This window comes from Carassius carassius, chromosome 4 (assembly GCF_963082965.1).
Source record: "Carassius carassius chromosome 4, fCarCar2.1, whole genome shotgun sequence".
Taxonomy (NCBI): Eukaryota; Metazoa; Chordata; class Actinopteri; order Cypriniformes; family Cyprinidae; genus Carassius; species Carassius carassius.
In genome coordinates, this window is record NC_081758.1 from 9860601 (window position 1) to 9882399 (window position 21799).

Here is a 21799-nt window from a genome sequence, read left to right on the forward strand (position 1 = left end):
GACAGTGCATTTTATAACTTAGATGTGTGTATATACATATTTGCTCTCTTCATTCAAATATATTGCTTTTCTATTTCTTGAGTGAATCTCCATTGATTGTGTGTTTTTGTCCCTGTTTTAGTTGCTGAAAGCCGAAGGTGGTGGTGTTGGTGTCCGGGTGGTGGGTCCCCTTCCTGCGTGCTGTTGTCTACCCCGTTTTCTTGCTGTGTTCACTGGTGTGTGTTGTTTTTTTAGTGTCTGTGTGTTCACGCGGGTGACCTTTTTCCTGGGATTCCTCTTTGCCTTTGTGGCTCCCTTCTCCTCCACTGGTAAGCCTCAGCAGCAATTACAATGTAGCATATCTTACCCGAATCAGACAAATTAAAGAGTCGATCAGGACTGTGGTTGAAACATGAGCGAAATTCCTCAGGAAGGCAACCTTTTGTAAATCATTCCGTGCCACAAGTCAGAAGCAAGATAACCAACCAACCAACTCTTTCACAGAACATCTTTCAACATTAACACCACTAGAACAATTATTGATAATTTCAATTCAGAGAAGAGATTGTCAAATTTGGGGCAAGTAATCAAGATGCAATGCCGGCCAGCACATGTAAACCCATGAGAGTAATAAACAAGATCCTTGGATTGACTTCCCCCCACCTAGCAGAACCAGACTGAAATTCCTAAGGGGGGCCTTTTAACCTCTGGTCTCCACAGAAATCTTTATATCAGAGAATGGCACAGAAACTGTCTTTTCTAGATATAAATGGACCAAAATGAACTAAAAATGACTTATAAATATCAGTCCATCACTTAACTCCATATTAATTTATATGTAACCCACACATTTGACTATCATGTTATACTCACTTAATTGTGTATGTCTTTTAATAACTATGGGGTAGCTTAAGGATTCATAATCATGTTTAGTGTGTTTGTGCTTGAATCTGCTTGCTTGAAATGTTTCTGACTATCAGTTATTTGTCAAATGTATCATATTCTTGTTGTAGGAATCATGTCCAAAATTACACCCTGCAAGAGCAGGAAAATTCGGACTACGTGCTTGATAAGATAACATATGATTTATGATTCCCAACATACTCAAGACAACATTTGAGGTGTGGCCAACAGGCCAGTTTAAATACTCAGGACACCATAAAATTCTGCTTTTAGCTTCTAGCTTTGCTTCTTAGCTTTTGCAATTAGTCATGTTTGCTTTTAGTTTGCTTTTACCCTTATGAAACCTTTTACCCTACGCTCACTCTCTCCATCTCGCCTATCTTCTGTGGTTTCATCCTCGCTTCCTGCACTCTCTCAGTTCTCTGCTTTGGACACGAACAGCGCTACGGGCACTCTTTGCTCCACTTTAACATCTTGCTTGGACAACTTTTGCCCACTGTTGTCTAGACCAGCACGCACTGCCCCATCTGCCCCCTGGCTGTCTGAGGTTCTCCGTGAACATCGCTCTAAACTCAGGGCTGCAGAGAGGAAATGGCAGAAATCAAGAAACTCTACCGACCTCAGTGTGTATCAGTCTCTCCTCTCTTCCTTCTCTGCAAATGTCTTCACGGCTAAAACATCCTACTACCACAACAAAATTAACAGCTGTTGTGACGCTCGGACACTCTTCAAGACTTTCTCTTCTCTTCTTAATCCGCCGCCACCACCTCCTCCATCGACTCTTACAGCGGACGACTTTGCAGTTTTCTTCACAAATAAGACAAGATCCATCAGCGACCAATTCTCTACACCGCAGACTGAGGACAACTTCACAATGACCGACGCACACTCTTTCTCCTCCTTCTCCCCACTCTCAGAGATGGACGTCTCCAAACTTCTCCTGTCCAATCATCCTACTACTTGTCCACTTGATCCGATCCCCACTCACCTCCTTCAAGCGATCTCTTCTTCAGTCATACCTTCGCTTACTCACGTTATCAACTCCTCTCTTCACTCTGGAACATTTCCCTCAGCATTCAAGCAGGCTCGGGGAAGCCCACTGCTCAAGAAACCATCTCTAAATCCAGCGCTTCTTGAAAACTACAGACCGGTATCCCTTCTTCCATTCATTGCAAAGACACTTGAGCGAGCTGTGTTCAACCAGTTTTCTATGTTCCTTGTACAGAACAACCTCCTGGACAGCAACCAATCTGGCTTCAAAAGTGGCCACTCAACTGAGACTGCTCTGCTCTCTGTTACTGAAGCCCTGCGACTAGCAAGAGCAGCTTCAAAATCCTCAGTACTCATCTTACTGGACCTTTCTGCTGCTTTTGACACTGTTAATCACCAGATTCTCCTGTCCACCCTCAGAAAGATGGGCATCTCTGGAACAGCACTCCTGTGGGTTAAGTCCTACCTCTCTGACAGATCCTTCAGTGTGTCTTGGAGGGGTGATGTTTCAAAGTCACACCACCTTGCTACTGGGGTTCCTCAAGGCTCAGTACTTGGACCACTTCTCTTCTCAATCTACATGACATCATTAGGATCTGTCATTCAGAAGCATGGCTTTTCTTATCACTGCTACGCTGATGACACCCAACTCTACCTCTCATTCCAACCAGATGACCCGACTGTAGCTGCTCGCATTTCAGCCTGCCTGAGTGACATCTCTAGCTGGATGGATGACCATCACCTTCAGCTTAACCTTACGAAGACAGAACTCCTGGTGATTCCAGCTAACCTATTGCTTCATCACAACTTCTCTATACAGCTGGGCTCATCAACCATTACTCCTTCGAGGACAGCTAGAAACCTAGGAGTTGTGATGGATCATCAGTTATGCTTCACAGACCACATTGCTACAACTACCCGGTCCTGCAGGTTTGCCTTATACAACATTAGGAAGATTAGACCCTTCCTGTCAAAGCAAGCAACCCAACTTCTTGTCCAAGCTCTTGTTCTCTCCAGACTGGACTATTGTAATGCTCTCCTGGCGGGCCTTCCTGCATGTACTGTCAAGCCTCTGCAATTGATCCAGAATGCAGCAGCGAGGGTTGTCTTCAATGAGCCAAAAAAAGCTCACGTTACTCCTCTCCTCATCAGGTTACACTGGCTACCAGTAGCTGCTCGCATCAAATTCAAGGTACTGATGCTAGCCTACAAGACGACCACTGGCACGGCACCAACTTACCTAAACTCATTGGTTAAATCTTATGTGCCCTCCAGAAGTTTGCGCTCTGCAAGTGATCGACGCCTTGTGGTACCATCCCAAAGAAGTTCAAAATCACTCTCACGGACCTTTTCCTGGACTGTGCCCAGCTGGTGGAATGACCTCCCAATCTCAATTCGTACAGCTGAGTCTTTACTCATTTTCAAGAAACCGCTAAAGACTCATCTTTTTCGCCTGCACTTAACCAACTAACACTAGCACTTTTCCTTTTCTTGTCTTTTTAATTAAAAAAAAAAAAAAAAAAAAAAAAAACTACCTATGCGTTCTATACTAGACTAACTGACACTTGTCATGGCACTTGTATACTGTTGTTGTTCTCTTGTTGACCTGACTGCTTCTATTGTTCTCATTTGTAAGTCGCTTTGGATAAAAGCGTCTGCTAAATGATTAAATGTAAATGTAATGAAAATTAACCATGGTTTTACTACAAATAAAACCAAAATACCATGGTTACTAAAGTTAAACCATGGTAACCACAAATTAACCATGGTTTTTCTGAATTAACCATAGTTTAACCATGGTATTTGTAGTAAATCTGTGGTTATACAAATGGTAGTCAACACGCCAAAAAACCATGGGTTACTATAGTTTTACTATAATAAAACCATGGTTATTTTTCGTAAGGGTAGCTTTTAGCTTTGCTTCTGCTATTAGTCATGCCTGCTTTTAGCTTGTAGCTTTGCTTCCTAGCTTTTAGCTTTGCTTCTGCTATTAGTCATGCCTGCTTTTAGCTTTTGCTTTTAGCCATGCTTTTAGTCATCACTAGTGTTCTTTGAGCGCAGTTCCTGCGTGCTTTGGTCTACACGCCTGCTGCTACTTAGCCACGATGAGAAGAAACGCCACCTAGTGTCGTCAAACTGTACTTCTGTCCTTTTACTTTAGTTAAGTTTTGTAACGCCGTGTCTCAGAGTCTGACCTCGAGTGCCCGTTTAACATCATCCAGCCCACACAACTCCGCATCATCAGCCAACACCCAACCACGGGCTTCCCAAGACATCACTTCAGCGACTACTGAACTTCCAGCCAATCAGCGACATCGGGAAACCCCCTTTCAACGACAACAAAGGGAACCCCCTTTACACAGGAGACGCAAGTAGTACCTCCAGACATTTGAACTGGTGTATCTAATAGGGGTGTAACGGTACGTGTATTCGTACCGGACCGTTTCGGTACAGGGCTCTCGGTACGGTGCACGTGTGTACGGAATGGCAGAGTGCAATATTTTGTGCGCGGAACAAGTACATTTTCGTGTTTCCAAACGAACATATTAAGTGGCGGAAGTCTCCGCATTCAGCGCAAATCCCACCCTGCAGCTGATTCTAACGCCGCCTTCACACTGGCAGTTGAAGTCCGCTCCGACACGGCAGCGAAACGACCGGAAGTCATTCATTTTCTATGGAGATTCGCCGACCGAATGCAAATGGGTCCGAACCAGGTGCGAACGAGTGCGGTGCGAAAAAAATCGTGTCCGTTGGCCATCCGGATGCGTTCAAAAAATTGAACTCTTGCGAAAGGCTACGGACGGTTCCTATCCGACAATTCCAGCGGAAGTTGGCGTTGCTATGGTACTGATAAACAAACCTGAATTCTTAACTTTTAATAAAATAAATAATGATTTTATAACGACAAGTTGTCATGTCATTTTTTCATTTTAATGATTTTATAACGTAATTTATGCAGTTAATACAATTAAATAATTAAATAATTAAATATTTAAATATTGTACAATTTAATGTTGTGGCCATTTTCCCGCTAATTCACATACAGCCAGAAAATTATATCAAGGCTAATCGTAGACTTGTCAATGCTCTTGCTGTTGCTCTCCTATACTGGAGAAGCAAGCAAAAAAAAAAGAGATCCATGTGGGTGAAATACTACCTGGCAGAGAGGTATCAGTACGGGGAGTTTCACCGCCTGGTGGGTGAGCTGCGTCTGAACAACGGTGAGGATTTCAGGGAGTCGCGCTGTCAGCCTTTCCAACCTTTCCGCCATTTTTGTTCTACTCTGTTCCGAGGCTTCCGACACTTTTCACCGTTGTGTACACCGTCCACTGGGGGCGTATTGCGTATTACGGAGCTGATTTCAACTGCCAGTGTGAAGGCGGCGTAAGGCTGGCTACACACTGGCTGCGTGGCTTAAGCGTCTCAGCTGCGTGGCGTGTCCATTTTTAATTCGGCTCCCATGTTAACAGGTTAGAGCTTGCAGACTGTCTGCGTGAGACGCTCATCTCAGGAAAATGCGTGCATGCTAGAAATAGAACCGACGCCTATTTTTCACGCGACATGCAAGCGTGTTGGAAGCGTTTCCAGGCAAAATAGAATAGGAAAATATGTTTATGTCATTTTGTACACAAATACATATTGATTCATGACCCTTTGATGTTTGAAAGTCTATAGGTTAACATAAATTCAGATATAAATGTAATTTCAAAAAGAAATGAATAATTATTGATTTTCAAATATTGCACCTGTCAAACATAGTCTATTTTGCCGTCAATACTGTTGACGGTGTCCTTTATCAGTAGGCTTTATATTTATGCTCGACATGAAGTATGGATATTGTTGTCATGAAGACAAGAGCTTGGTCTGTTGGCGGCCTCCCTATCACCTACAGCAGCAGGTACGGCACGGTTCTGGTGAAGCAGGCCTACAAGCTGGGATTGGTAATGCTGCACTGTAATCATAGTTATTTATTTATATTTTACATTATATTTTACTATATGATATTGGTTTGAGACTGAGAGTATTTTATTTAGAGGAGAACTTTGCAGCAGTATTTTATTTCTTATTCTTTTTTTATTTTATATATATTTAATTAAAAAGTATTTTTTTTAAAAGTGTATAGTAATAAACAACCTGCAGTTTAATGTTTGCATTTCTTTCCCTTACTGTACCGAAAATGAACCGAACCGTGACTTTAAAACCGAGGTACGTACCGAACCGTGATTTTTGCGTACCGTTACACCCCTAGTATCTAATATAATTTTAATATCATTGAGGAACTCAATGTGAGGGTTAATTAAGTAATTGATGGCTGTTTATGTCTATGCAATTTCACGTATTGCTGTAAACTTGGGATTCCACATTTTCATTCTCTTAAACTCATTCTTCCCTAACATTCTATCTTCCTGCAACTCGTGTGAATGTGTGAGTGCATGTGCTTATATGTTAGATTAGTTTATATGTCTTAAATTTATCTGATAAAGCCTTATTCATATTGAAAGGAGAAGTATCTTGTGTTTTGTGCTCACAAGTTAATGTCTTAAACTGTCGATCTTGTTACTGTGCTAATTGATAGTGTTTTCACTATACTTTGGATATTAATATCCAGCACAGATTTGATGTTAAACGGCTCATTCAGTGAATCGCAGGGTATCTCAGTGATCAGCTGTGAAACAGTGATTCGGTTCAAATTCCCTTTAAAATCTTAAATGATTCCCTTTTAGCTAAATTGACCTGTTTCCCTTACAACAATTTGTTCCCCACCCTAAAGTATGAATGTGTTCTAGAATTTGTTTTAAAACTTATTGAAATAAAGTTTGTTACTTTTAAAAATTGAACCTCATCTCTGGCTGAATTGTATACATACCTGTGTGTCCTTAAGTGATTAGTAACATTGCAATTAGGAAATAAATAAAATCATTCTCTGGGTGAGAGTCCCAGGGTGGCGTAGTTGGTGTTTTGGGGGCAGGTTACACTTAGACTATAACCTTCTGTCTTGTCAGCTCTCCGCTTTTGCCACATAGGCATTCATACACACACATATATATATATCCAGTTTATTGCCTGTCCACAGCTTTATGCCGGAGATCTTTTGACTGTGATTTTCACAGTTGAAAATCGAACGGCTTTGTGTGCCATTGAGAAGGTGGTTAACAAAATGTGATTTTTTTTGCACTTTCAGGACAAACTTCAGTCAATGCACTTAACTAATTTAAAATCATAATTAAGTTCTTGTTCTTTAGTATGTTAATCTACACATCAGCACACTTCATTCTTGTAACTTTAGATGCAGAGACTACCATATGTAGAAACACAGAATATAAAACTTTAAACAAGGGTCTTATTATATGTTTTCTAATGAAACTTGAAACTTTTGAAAAACATTTTTAAAACCAATTTTGATCATTTGACACAAATAGACAATATTTTTCATGTATTTAATATACTGTACCCTGCAGATGGGAAGTGTGTGCGGGAATGCCCCGATGGTTTCTATGGTGATGAAGATTCTCAGGAGTGTGAGGAATGTCACTCAAACTGCAGGACATGCAGTGGACCACAGGACAGTGATACACAACAGGATGAACAGGATGTCTGCCCTGCCCAGACATTCCTCAGTGGTAAGAGCAGCACTGCAGAGTGAAAAATATATTATTTAGAGATTGCTCATTGATAGCTCTGGAGATGTTAATATTGTCTCATGGCATAGTCCAGATAAATTGGTATTGGAAGAATTTGATGTCATATGACTTCATATTAAAATCTATCCATGTATCAATCCATTTTTCAAACTGCTTGTTCTATGCAGGGTCACAGTCACACACAGTCTTAGACATATAAACTCTATTGCAGAGATATTCCACCCTGCTCCTAGAGACCCACTGTCAAGTTTACTTCAAACCTGCTTAAATACACCTGCTGTGATTTTCAGAAAAAAGTCATACTGAAGACCATGATGTGTTAGTTCAGGAGTGTTTGATTAGGTTTGGAGCTAAAATCGACAGGATATTGGCTCTCCAGGAGAAGGGTTGAAGAGCTTTTTCTCAAGAAAAAATCTTGAGCGCATTTGCAGTCATTTGTATGACATTAATTTTAGTATCCTGCTACAACAAAAGAGACCTTTGATATAAATTTTTAACCACAGTGCTTAACAATTCAATTCAACCATTAGCTTTGGAAAAGCCTGTTATTAACTGATGATTAATCAGGAAACGTTTAAAGTTAGGAAATAATATAATTAACTTATTAGACCTTGGAGAATTAACAATACAGATTTTAAAATTGCTCTTAGCAAAGTTCAACAAAGGATGCTCTTCTAATGAAAAACTGTAGAGTTATTGAAGATTTTGTACAACAAGTAAAATGATTGAAAACAAAATGACTACAATAAAGCTTGAGCTGTCTGTTTGTAGGTTCACTCTCAAAAGAAAATGTGCAAAAGTTGTGCCTTTAGGGGTACAACAGCTAGGAACTGTGGCATTATTCTATCACTAAAACATTTATAGTATTACCTCAAGGGTCCATATTACCACTCTAAGGTACCTTGCTTTCACCTTTTGGTTGTAGATAAGGTACTTTTAAAGGTCAATTTTAAAGTTAATTTTTTTCTGACTGTGTCAGAAGTTCTTGATTTTACTTTAATGATTATTTAGATTGTTACAGTCTATTGGTTAATTTGTTTTTCTCAACAGAAAATCAATTATTCTATGTTCTTTAATGATGACATTGCAGTTTAGTACATTAAAAAAAATCTTACATTTAAATGCAATATCAAATAATGTAAATACTTTGCATGCACTTTAGAACCTTAGTCAACACATAAAAACAAGTGTGCATCTATAAAGGCATGACAAATGATTGTGGAAACATAATGTTCTAAAATGGACTTAAATGTTGTTTTTATTTGAAATTATTACAGTGTATACCCAAAGTGTACTTAAAGTTTAAATACATTTTTGTTTTCTTTTGTTTTAGTTTTTTGTTTGTTTGTTTTTTGGTTTAAATTATCCAAAATCGATTATTGGGCAAGTACACAAGCAATCAGTGTTCATCTCCTTAGTTTAAACCAATTCACAACAGTGAGTTTATGATAATGTTTTATAATTTGAGTGGTACAGGTCTGTCATCTTTGCGTCATTATGTCATGTCTGTATTCATAAAGAAGTAGTCCCAGCTATCGCGTGTTTGGATGCTGCAGGTAGCGAATTATTTGTAGCCTTTTCAGCTGGAATAATTCAATGTAATTTTAGAAAAAGTTGTAGGAGTCCACTTTTTTTGTGGTTAAAAAAAAATTATTTCTATGACATATAAATGGTATGACAATTAAAGGTTAAACTGAAAGCTACAGATAACACTTACACATTAAATACATGTAGTTATGCAATGCTGATGTTGTTAACATTTTCAGAAAGTGTTATAATAATAATAATAACAATTTACAATAATTTGCAAGGTTGATGTGATCTGAGCTTTGCAATGGTTAGATTTAATCACCATTGGTAGCGTGATTTATTGAAAAACGTCTCTGGTTACTGTTGTTCCCTGAGAGAAGTAATGAGACATTGTGAGGCATTTGAGGTGGGAACTCCTCCTCTTCTCCAAAATCCTGAAGCCTTATAGGATAATGGCAGTTAATAAACCATCCAAGTGTCACTAATCAAGGCAAATCACATGCAAATAGCAACAATTGCCTGAGAATGTAAGACTGAACACTGAAGAACTGATTGACCAGCTAACACGGCGATCTTCGCAATGTCTCCTTTCCACTCACACAGTAGCTGGAAACGTTCCCTTTCAAACATTCATTCACATTGTGAAGCTGAGGGAACAGTATACAATCCCGGTGTGAACGTGGTGAATCTTGAAACAATTGTTAAAACCACACCAAGCATGGTGTAGAACAACACACAATTCCCAAAAAATAGCGATGCCACTAGGAGCAACTGATAGTTGGAGCTAGACCAATTAATGAATAAATGAGTGGCTGCACTGAATACAAGGCATACACAACAACAGTAGCAACAGCTATATGCAGTAACAAATTGTGCCCCAATCTCCATGCACTGCAATAAACATGAGGGATAAGTGAGGCTAGTCACTAACCTGAAAGCACCTGAGATGTCAAGGGATCCAGATGCCAGATCCAGTTTGTAAACCTGGCAAAAGTATTCTGAAATAAACAGCCGGCTGCATAGCATATATCCCGAATAGACATCCCTTTAGACCAGGCCCATTAAGAGGCAATAGCCCTCATTGTATTGGCTCTGATTTTGAGAGGACATTCCTGTCCATGTCTTGCATAAGCCGGCACAATAGCGTCCACCATCAAGTGAGAAAGCCTCTGGTTTACTACTGCTTATCCCTTAGTACAGCCACTGAAGCACATGAAGAGCTACTCAAGACTGTCCAAATATAGCTGACCGGTAGATGTAAATCCTTAAAGCCCTGACAGGGCAAACAATGCTCATGAGCCTTGGTGTCACTCAAGGTCGACGGCTCGGAAGACAAAGTGGGCAAAGACAAGGCCTGCTCTTTAAATGAGGTGGAAAGAGTTTAAGGCATGTAGCCCCGTCTCGGCCAGAGCCACACTGCAGTTCCCAGGCCCAAAGCAAATTTAATAATCATCCACTGAGAGCGCATGCAAATCTCCAAGCCACAGCTGTAGTGGCCGCATGTGCAGAAGACCCAGGTGGAAAACTGATAAAGATCTGAGAAGGGAAAGCACTGCATTTACTTCGATTAAATTTGCTTTGGGCCTGGGGTGGTGCTAGCGCAGTGGATAAGACACATGTCTTTGGTGTGAGAGACCCGGGTTCGAATCCACTGTGAGACACCAATGTGTCCCTGAGCAAGACACTTAACCCCTAGTTGCTCCAGAGGTGTGCGAAAGCAAACCTCAGAAAGCATCTGTTACATGGCGCTATCAAAATATATATGTATACATCTTTGAGATCTATGGATGCAAACCAGTCCCCAGGATGGATTTGTGCCTAGATCTGCTTCAGAGTCATCATCCTGAATGTGCCCTTGTGAAGTGATCTGTTGATGGGTCTCAGATCCAGGATTGCCTCTATCACTTCTTTTGCGAGCAGGCTGAGAACTTCTTGTCTCAAAACAGGGGCATTTTGAAGCAGTGTCAGTGACGGAACCAGGCCATTGAAACGAGGGTGGTCTGCATCTGAACTGAAGAGAATACATGTGCTCTATTATGTCCAACACCCAGGGCAATATGCCTGGAATATCTCTCCACTAATCTAGGAACTGACATAGCATATCTCCAGTCACTATCGCTGTTTTTCGGCGAAGTTCATAGACTGGCACCTTGCCCCAGTGTGGCTAAACGTGTTGACGGGGATATGGCTCATGGAAGTCAACACAGGGCAGCCATAACAGGCACAGACAGTGGCTCTGCACTGCTCTGAGACAGGGTGAGTAACGCTGTATTGATACCATGAGAAGGAAACAGCTCGGTTTGTGAGGACATTTGTGTTTTTACTGCATTAAATTAAACAAGATTATTGCATTTGTCACCTGCATGAACGCAGGTCCCTGCCAAGCATAGATGAGGAAGGCCACAGATGCATGGTGATGGTCCCCTCGACCTTGGGAGAAACCTGGCTCAATCGGGGGGTGGGGGGGGCAGTTCTCCTCTGACCAGACGAAACCGGCAATTCAATTCCAGGCTGCAGCAAAGTCAGATTGTGCAGAAGAATCATCCGTTTGAATGGTCTTGACCCAGTGGTCATCTGAGACTAGATCTTTACAGGGGATCTGTATCTGGGGCTCATCTAGTTGTCCTGCTCTCCACTGTCTTTCAGGGCTGCCGAGGTCCTTTCTAGGTTCTGATCCACCATCTGGTCTGGATACGCACTGGATCCGGGTGACTGCAGTGACTCTCTGACTGGATCTGGTGGCTACGGTGAACTCGGAATAAGAGAGAAACAGACTAATATTAGCGTAGATGCCATTCTTCTAATGATGTAGCAATTACATCGGGTGTTATGGAAAGTGTTCCCAGTTCCGGTTTACCTAATTAATGCAGCCTAAAAATCCTTTAACAGATTTGGATATTAGAAGCATATTAGTGTGTTATGTGCAAGCCAGGTTAAAGAGATGAGTCTTTAATCTAGATTTAAACTGCAAGAGTGTGTCTGCCTCCACAACAATGTTAGGTAGGTTATTCCAGAGTTTAGGCTCTAAATAGGAAAAGGATCTGCCGCCTGTAGTTGATTTGGATATTCTAGGTATTATCAAATTGCCTGAGTTTTGAGAACGCAGCAGACGTGGAAGATTATAATGTAACAAGAGCTGAGGTACTGAGGTGCTAAATGATTCAGGGCTTTGTAAGTAATAAACAAGGTTTTAAAATCTATACGATGTTTGATAGGGAGCCAGTGTAGTGTTGACAGGACCGGGATAATATGGTCATACTTCTTGGTTCTAGTGTGAACTCTAGCTGCTCAATTTTGGACTAACTGGAGTTTGTTTACTAAGCGTGCAGAACAACCACCAAATAAAGCATTACAATAATCTAACCTTGAGGTCATAAACACATGGATTAACATTTCTGCATTTGACGTTGAGTGCATCGGTCATATTTTAGATCTATTTTTGAGATGGAAAAATGCAGTTTTTCAAATGCTAGAAAGATGGCTTTCTAAGGAAAGGTTGCTATCAAATAGCACACATAGGTTCCTAACTGATGATGAAGAATTGACAAGGCAACCATCAAGTCTTAGACCGCATTCTATCGGCAGTTTAAGACATTAACTTGTAAGCACAAAACACAAGATACTTCTCTTTTCAATATGAATAAGGCTTTATTAGCTAAATCTAAGACATATAAACTAATCTGACACATAAGCACATGCACTTACACATTCATACAAGTTGCAGGAAGATAGAAAGTTAGGGAAGAATGAGTTTAAGAGAACGAAAATGTGAAATCCCAAGTTTACAGCGATACGTGAAATTGCATAGACATGAACAGCCACCAATCACTTAATTAACCCTCACATTGAGTTCCTGAATGAGGTTAAAATTATATTAGATACACCAGTACAAATGTCTGGAGAAGTTACTTGCGTCTCCTGTGTAAAGGGGTTCCCTTTGGTGTCGTTGAAAGGGGGTTTCCCAATGTCGCTGATTGGCTGGAAGTTCAGTAGTCGCTGAAGTGATGTCTTGGGAAGCCTGTGGCTGGGCGTTGGCTGACGATGCTGAGTTGTGTGGGCTGGTTGAAGTTGAACGGGCACTCGAGGTCATACTCGGAGACACAGCTTTATAAAACTTAACTCAGAACATGAAACTCTCAAACGGAAAAGAAAAGAAACTTAAGTAGAATAACAGAAGTAAAGTTTGACGAGACTAGGTTGTGTTTCTTCTCATCGTGCCAAAGTAGCAGCAGGCGTGCAGGCCGAAGCACGCTGAAAACTAAAAGCAAAGCTACAAGCTAAAGCTAAAAGCCGGCATGACTGATAGCAAAAGCTAAATGCAAGCTGAAAGCTAAAAGCAGAATTTGATTGTGTCCTGAGTATTTAAACTGGCCTTTTGGCCACACCTCAAATGTTGTCTTGATCAATTAGATATTGTCTTTGCTCAGGGTATCATAAATCATATGTTATCTTATCAAGCATGTGGTCCGAATTTTCCCGCTCTTGCAGGGTCTAATTTTGGACATGATTCCTATAACAAGAATATGATACATTTGAAAAATAACTGATGGTCAGGACTGTTTCAAGCTAACAGATTCAAACACATACATACTAAACATGAATATGTATCCTTAAGCTATCCAATAGTTATTAAAGACATACACAATAAGTGATTAGAAACATGATAGTCAAATGTGTGGGTTACATATACATAAATATGGAGTTAAGCAATGGACTGATATTCATTTATAAGTCTTTTTGAGTTCATTAAAAGACATTTCTTGTGCCATTCTCTGACAAAAGAGTTGGTTGGTTGGTTATCTTGCTTCTGACTGTGGCACTAGGAATGATTTACAACCTCCTGTTGCCTTTTTGAGGAATTCAGCCACAGTCCTGATCGACTCTTTAATTTGTCTGGTTGGGGTCTGATACGTTACAGTATCATCAGCATAATAGTAAAAGCTAACACCGTGTTTCCTGATGATATCTCCCAAGGGTAACATGTAAAGCATGAAGAGTAACGACTCTAGTACTGAGCCTTGAGGTACCCCATACTGCACTTGTGATCGATATGATATCTATTCATTCACTGCTACGAACTGATGGCGGTCATATAAATACGATTTAAACCATGCTAATGCACTTGCAATGTAAAACTTTTTATTTTGGACATATTTCTAAGATGTACTATCTGTAATTCCGAAGTACACTGATTATCCACACTGGTGCATTGACTGACAGCCCAAACATACACCTCAAAACATTTAATTCATTCATGCTGAGGAGCCTGGCCGATGCACAACCCATGTAAAGAAGATAATTCCACAAATAACTAAATTTGCAGGTTTCAAACAGAGATGTCGACAAAGAGTCATAGTCATGAAAGTGTTATCTCACTATATTTTAATTATTTCAAAAAATTAAATAGATTTAAGGACTTTTACTTGCTAAAAGTATAAACTATCAATCAATCAGATGAACACATGTAGTACATAGTGTACAACAGCATTTTTGCAAGTTTTATAATGTAGAGGACTTAGACATTTGTGTATCAAATATAATCCAGTAGGAGATTTAGGGTTAAAAATAAAATGGCACTCATAAAAAGTGTTACATTTGTACCTTATTTACCTCTAAATGGTGCATAATAATACCTTAAAGTTACATTTTATCAGCTACTTTAAAAATAATATGGAACCATGTTTCTCTTAGAATGTAGTGGCCTTTCTCAGTAGCATTAATACCATCAACAGTATTTCATGCATTTTAATACAGGTTTCATACATGCTAATAATTCAGCTTTCCTCTAGTTCAAACAGTAAAGCATGTCATGGTCATTGGTTCGGTTCCCAAGAAATGTGTGACTTGATACAATGTATACTGATTTGAATACATTAATGTGATTGCATTGGTGATTTTCTGATAAACTTGTATGTTGAACACAGACACCTGCTCTGGTACAGCTATTACGACTAATCTTTAGCATCAAACAGAGTGTAACAGTTGGAATGTCCAATTTACATATAGTGAATTAATTTTGAAACTCTAACTTTGGCAATCTTAGCATTTTCCTATTCATTGTTAAATATATTACACTAGTTATTTTGTTTTTCTGTTCTTTTTAACTTCAGAGTGAAGGGAAGACTTTTTCCTGCATGCTGGTCAGTGTATATTGGTGTGTCCGGATGGGTTTTTTGAGGGCACTGATCATAGCATTTGTGAGCAATGCCACACCAACTGTGAATTATGTGATAGGCCGAACCAAACATCTGTGATTCCTGTTCCGACCCTGACCACACACTGCACAACAGAGCAACTACAGAATATTGAGATAATACAAACCTGATTCCCAAAAAAATGTGACACTGTACAAATTGTGAATAAAAACAGAATGCAACGATCTGGAAGTTTCAAATTTCAATATTTTATTCACAATACAACATAGATGACATATCAAATGTTTAAACTGAGAAAATGTATAATTTTAAGGCGAAAATAAGTGGATTTTAAATTTCATGGCATCAACACATTTCAAAAAAGTTGGGACAAGGCCATGTTTACCACTGTGTGGCGTCCCCTCTTCTTTTTATAACAGTCTGCAAACGTCTAGGGACTGAGACAAGTTGCTCAAGTTCAGGAATATGAATGTTGTCCCATGCATTCTTGTCTAATACAGGCTTCTAGTTGCTCAACTGTCTTAGGTCTTCTTTGTCGCATCTTCCTCTTTATGATGCACCAAGTGTTTTCTATGGGTGAAAGATCTGGACTGCAGGCTGGTCATTTCAGTACCCGGATCCTTCTTCTACGCAGCCATGATGTTGAAATTGATGCAGTATGTGTCAGGCACTGGAAAGAAAGACCCAATCACAGAATGACAAAGTACAAGCATTTATTGACAAAAACAGGGCACAGAAGGGCACATGCAGGGAAAGTCCAACAGGATGGGATACTGGGGTAATGACGGGATAGCTGAGGGTGACCACTGGAACCAGCATAGGGTGGCAGCAGCTAGGACCACTGCAGAGGAGATGGCAAGACCAGACAGAATGTAGATGACCAGGCGAGGCACAAAGGAGCAGAGAACTGCAGCTTGAAGATCACTTTCCCAGAATCAATACAGCTGCAAGAGTGAGGGAACCAGCGGTCAGGGAACCACAGACAGCCAGTCAGGGCTGGAGGGGGAGAACAACAACAGACAAAGACACCACAAGACAGGACAAAAGAACTAGCACACTAGACAACACAAACAAGACAGGGAACAAGAAACTCCTTCCCAAAAAACAGGAGAAGATAAATAATAAATAGGGACCAAGAAAAAACTAGGTAAAAACAAAAACAAATAAAAATGTTAGGCCCATATGGGTAAATGCTAAAGGAAAAAGCTAAACTTGACTAGAGGCTTGAATCTAGCAAAAGACTAGAAGGATAACTCTTGGATAATAGGTGAAAATAAACTTAAACTAAAAAGGAACTAAAAGAGAAGACCTAGGGAAAAAATAACTCTTGAAGAAACAAGTAGCTGGACTCAACAGGAAAGTCCAAAAAGCAAAAACAAGATTTGACTAGAAAAACTCGAAACTGCAAAACACACGTTATGGCAAACATACAGCCAAAGCGAACCGGCAGCTACAAGAGGAAAGAGAGCACAATAAGAAGCATACAGCGACATGAGGAACAGGTGACAACACTCTGACTAATGAGGACTAAACAAGGGGGCATGACCCGGGGAAACAAGGAGGTGGGACAAGAGGAGCACGTGGCAGACACAAGAGACACAACCATGTGCTCAGGCACAAAATAAACAAAGACACATTGAACAAAGACGGTACAAACAAGACTGTCAGGGCAGGATCCTGACAGTATGTGGTCTGGTATTGTCATGTTGGAAAGTGCAAGGTCTTCCCTGAAAGAGACAATGCCGAAGGTATATCCAGAACTTGGATATACCTTTCAGCATTGATGGTGCATTTCCAGATGTGTAAGCTGCCCATGCCATATACACTCATACAACTCCATACCATCAGAGATGCAGGCTTCTGAACTGAGTGCTGATAACAACTTGGGTTGTCCTTGTCCTCTTTAGTCCAGATGAAAAAGAACTTCAAATTTTGATTCGTCTGACCACAGAACAGTTTTCCACTTTGCCACAGTCCATATTAAAAGAGACTTGGCCCAGAGAAAACACCTGCACTTCTGGATCATGTTTAGATATGGCTTCTTTTTTGACCCATAGAGTTTTAGCCGTCACCGACAATGTTTTCTGGAAGTATCCCTGAGCCCATGTTGTGATTTCCATTACATTAGCATTCCTGTATGTGATGCAGTGCCGTCTAAGGGCCCGATGGATCACGGGCATCCAGTATGGTTTTCCAGCCTTGACCCTTAGGCACAGAGATTGTTCCAGATTCTCTGAATCTTTGGATGATATTATGCACTGTAGATGATGATTACTTCAAACTCTTTGCAATTCTTCTCTGAGAAACACTTTTCTGATATTGCTCCACTATTTTTTGCCGCAGCATTGGAGGAATTGGTGATCCTCTGCCCATCTTGACTTCTGAGAGACACTGTCACTCTGAGAGGCTCTTTTTATACCCAATAATGTTGCCGATTGACCTAATAAGTTGCAAATTGGTTAAATTTAACTTTTACAGCCTCTTATTGATACCTGTCCCAACTTTTTTGGAATGTGTAGCACCCATGAAATCCAAAATGAGCCAATATTTGGCATGACATTTCAAAATGTCTCACTATCAACATTTTATGTAATCTATATTCCATTGTGAATAAAATTAATAAATTAATTAATAAATTAATTAATACATTTAATACAATTAAATTATTAAATTTCTTTTTGACTCACAATTTGTGCAGTCAAAATTATTCAACAACGTCTGCAAGATTCGGTGGGTGATTCAGATTTCTCTTAGCACAGCGATTAGAAGACTTACAGTTGTCAGACAGGTTGCTCACGTGACATTTACCTCATCAAGTTCAGTTTGAGTCTGCAGTACGCTCAACCCCCAGGAAGTGCGTGCTTCTAATTGTCTTCACTTGTCTCCGTTGAATCCAATGGGGTCGCTGTGTCCATTTCTTTTACTGTCTATGAAAACACACCAAGTACCAGCCCAAAAGTCCCTAGTTCCTGGTTAAAGTTCCTGCGGTGGAAACACTGCTTTAGGTTTTCATTTTATCCACAAGATGGCATCTTTATGAATCAGTGTCCAGATTAATTCTTCAAGGAGGAAACACAGTGCTGTGAACCCTGTCATCCTAACTGCCTCACTTGTATAGGACGGCACATCCACGAGTGCCTGAGCTGCAAAGCACACCTCTACAGAGACACCAAGGAATGTGTGGACATGCAGTATATCATCTAAGCTGATTAATCAGGCAATATTAGGTCATACTGAACTGACTTCTCAGTTTATAATAGATAACAAATTGCAATTTGTGTTTTCAAATATTTTTGACTAAATCTTTTCCAGTCACTACGCTTCAGCTGTCTCTATGTGAGCATTGTGATGAGTGCTGTGGGGAGTGTCTTCAGGCTGGTGCCGAGGGCTGTGTGAGCTGCAGAGAGGGGATGCTGTGTGTCTTCCTGTCTTGATGTGCACTACCATGATACACACCAAAAAACATGTGAAGTCTGCCACCCCAGCTGCAGATCTTGCACAGGTACAGTATGGAACAAATTACACATGTGACTAAATTAAATTTAAATTTATGCATTTAGCAGACGCTTTTATCCAAAGCGACTTACAGTGCATTCAGGCTATCAATTTTTACTAAATATGTGCAAACTAGTAAGTTCCACTAAACAGTGCAAAAGAAGTGAGCTTATACTGAATTTACCATATATCAATTTGATTTCAAAGAGTAAGAGTTTGATTAAAAAATCGAAATGTTTTTCATGGGTTCGCATTTTCATATAATCGGATTGAGCTAATATTAATCATAATCGGAGTGCTGTCCGAGGGGAGGGATCCGAGCTCAGAATATAGCCCAGTATAACTCAGAGAACTCCCCATATCCCCAAGCTGGGATGAGAATAGTTAGAAGTAAGGAGTTGGGCTGGTGGAGGGATGCCTGAAAAACTGTTGTGAGACAAAAGGTAAGTTAGCTGTATATATATGTATCATGCTAATTAATTAGATTATCTGAACATGCTCCACCTGTGTTGAATTAGTTGATTATCTGAACATGCTCCTCTCATCATTAATATTTTGTCATGTTCTAAAGTACACTTATTTTATTGTCTTGACTTACTTAACTTACTTGTAAAGTACTTTATTATAATTTTAACTGTAATGTGTAATTCAATATTTAAATCAAGTAAATATATTTTAAATTTTCAACATTGTCAATACAAATGTGTAATTACAAATATATAAAAATGCATGAGATACAATTTTTCGATAGAAATAACATTACATTTCAGTTTACCATAAATGTCTACCAGTACATTCAGCAGTACATTTTAAACATATTTAAAAGACAATGGATGTAATTAAGAAAGTTTGTATTTATGACGTCAGGTGTGTTTAAATCACTTTGGTTGGAATAAAATGGCAATTTTCCTTTTCTACATCAAATTCATCAAGAATTTTAACTCCACGTCTTCAAAATTATGAATAAAGTATGTGGATTAGAATGTTTTTTTATTTGTATTTTTGTATTAAATTTCTGAAGGTGCTATTAATCGAATTGCTATATATTCTGCATATTTTACATGCAACTTTGGTAGTTTTATTGTAAATTAAAAATAATTATAATTTTAAGAAATTTAAAAGGAATACAGGGGCTGCATCCATTGCGTCCAAAATGTTTTCCACCATTGAATGCACCATAAAGTTTCTAAACATCTTAAGTTCGTCTCAAGTCCTTCTTAAAGGGTTAGTTCACCCAAAAAAGAAAATTCTGTAATTAATTACTCACCCTCATGCTGTTTCAAACCCGTGAGACCTTCGTTCATCTCTAGAACACAGATTAAGAGATTCTTGTTGGAATCTGAGAGCTTTCTGTCACAGAGTCTGGTCTGTGTTTCCCTGGGTGTCCACTAGTTGTCTCACTTCCCCATAGGCACCTTACCACAGGCACTGCATTTTCCCACATAGCTTTGTCCCTTCATCACAGTTAATTGCACACCTGTTATTGCACTCAGCGGTCTACACTTCCTTCGTTATCCTGTCTATATAAACCGGTCTGTTTTCTGTCTGTGTTATAGAGTCCTTGTTGTCCGTCACCCGGTTTTCTCGCGTTCCCTTGTGGATTCTAGTTTCTGTTTTTTTTTTATTGTTTCTGGACTTTTTTCATGGTTATGACCTATTGCCTGTTTTTGATATTGATTTTGGATTACCCATTAAACACACTGCTTCTGGATCTCTCGTTTCCTGTGTCCTATTGTTACAGAAGGACTCCATCCAGATCAGATCCAGCGGTGTGGGATTTTGTGTCTGTTCCCCAGCCAGCATGGAGGAGCGGAGGAGAAGATTCCTAAAATTAACCACCCTCCGTCAAAGGGGGAATGAGGTGGCTGGTGTGGCACAAGAGTTCTGGACCTAGGCGGTAGGCTTGGGATATAATGATGCGGCCTTGAAAGACTTTTTCAACATCTGTTTGGACAACCCTGTGCCGGAGAGTGAAATGAATGAGCTGGAGGTCTTTGATTTTTGGGGGTTCATACTGTACCTGCAACATCGGTCTCAGAGGGATACCCCAGCCACACCTGTCTCTCCAGGTGGGATGGCCGACTCTAGACCGGGGTCTACAGACAGGAGGACCGCCAGCCCAGCGCCACTGCACAATGTGGTCGCCAGCCCAGCACCACTGCACAAGATGGCCGCCAGCCCACACCACAGCACAATATGGCCGCCAGCCCAGTGCCACAGCACAAGGTGGTCGCCAGCCCAGCGCCACTGTGCAAGTTGGCCGCTGGCCCAGAGCCATTGCACAAGAGTCGAGAAGGTTCCCGTTGACCCTCCAGAGTCAAGTCAGGTCCCTGTTGACCCTCCAGAGTTGAGTCAGGTCCCCGTTGACCCTCCAGAGTTGAGTCAGGTCCCCGTTGACCCTCCAGAGTCAGGTCAAGTCACCATTAACACTCATGAGTTAACCCTCTAGAGTCGATTAACGCGGATACGCGTTATGAGTCATTTTCTCCTGATAACCCCTGAAAAGAACTTAAATTACACTTTCAGTTTTAATCGTACAGATAAGAGCAATACATCAATCGAATCTGTAAAGGGTCTACTTTTTTTGGATACAGACATAATAACAACAAAACTTTGTGCACTTAAAAAATAAAGATAACAAACAAGGTGTGCTGTCTGCAGCCTTTGTCTGCGCTGATCTTCATTTACAAACACGTCATTAAAATGAACTGTAACTCCGTGAATACTCGACGAAGAGACATGAGAGAGATATCTATAGAAAGCTTGACATGTCTACTTTTAAACTAAACACGTGCCGCCGAAAACAGATATTCTGTGGTAAAGTAATCCATATGAAAACAACGCAATGTCCGTTTTTCATGTCTCCCTTCATTATATCTAATGTGACCACGCCCCCGCGCCGAACGCGCTATTCAGATTCAAACTGAAGCGCGCGGCTTGAATACGCCCATAACAGAAGAAAAAGCAGCGAGACTGTTCAAGTTTTTATTTTACTGTTTGCTTCGCGATGAGAGGAATACGACATAATTTACCCCAAAAAGATGTGATGTGGTTGAGGATTTGAGAAATGGATTTCCTCAGAAAATAAAAGAATGAAGCACTTTA

The 21799-nt window shown here is 40.2% G+C and overlaps 1 pseudogene; it reads left to right on the forward strand.

The window, feature by feature from the left end:
• LOC132134273 (proprotein convertase subtilisin/kexin type 5-like) overlaps positions 1 to 21799 on the forward strand; it is a 57897-nt pseudogene that overhangs the window by 19388 nt on the left and 16710 nt on the right.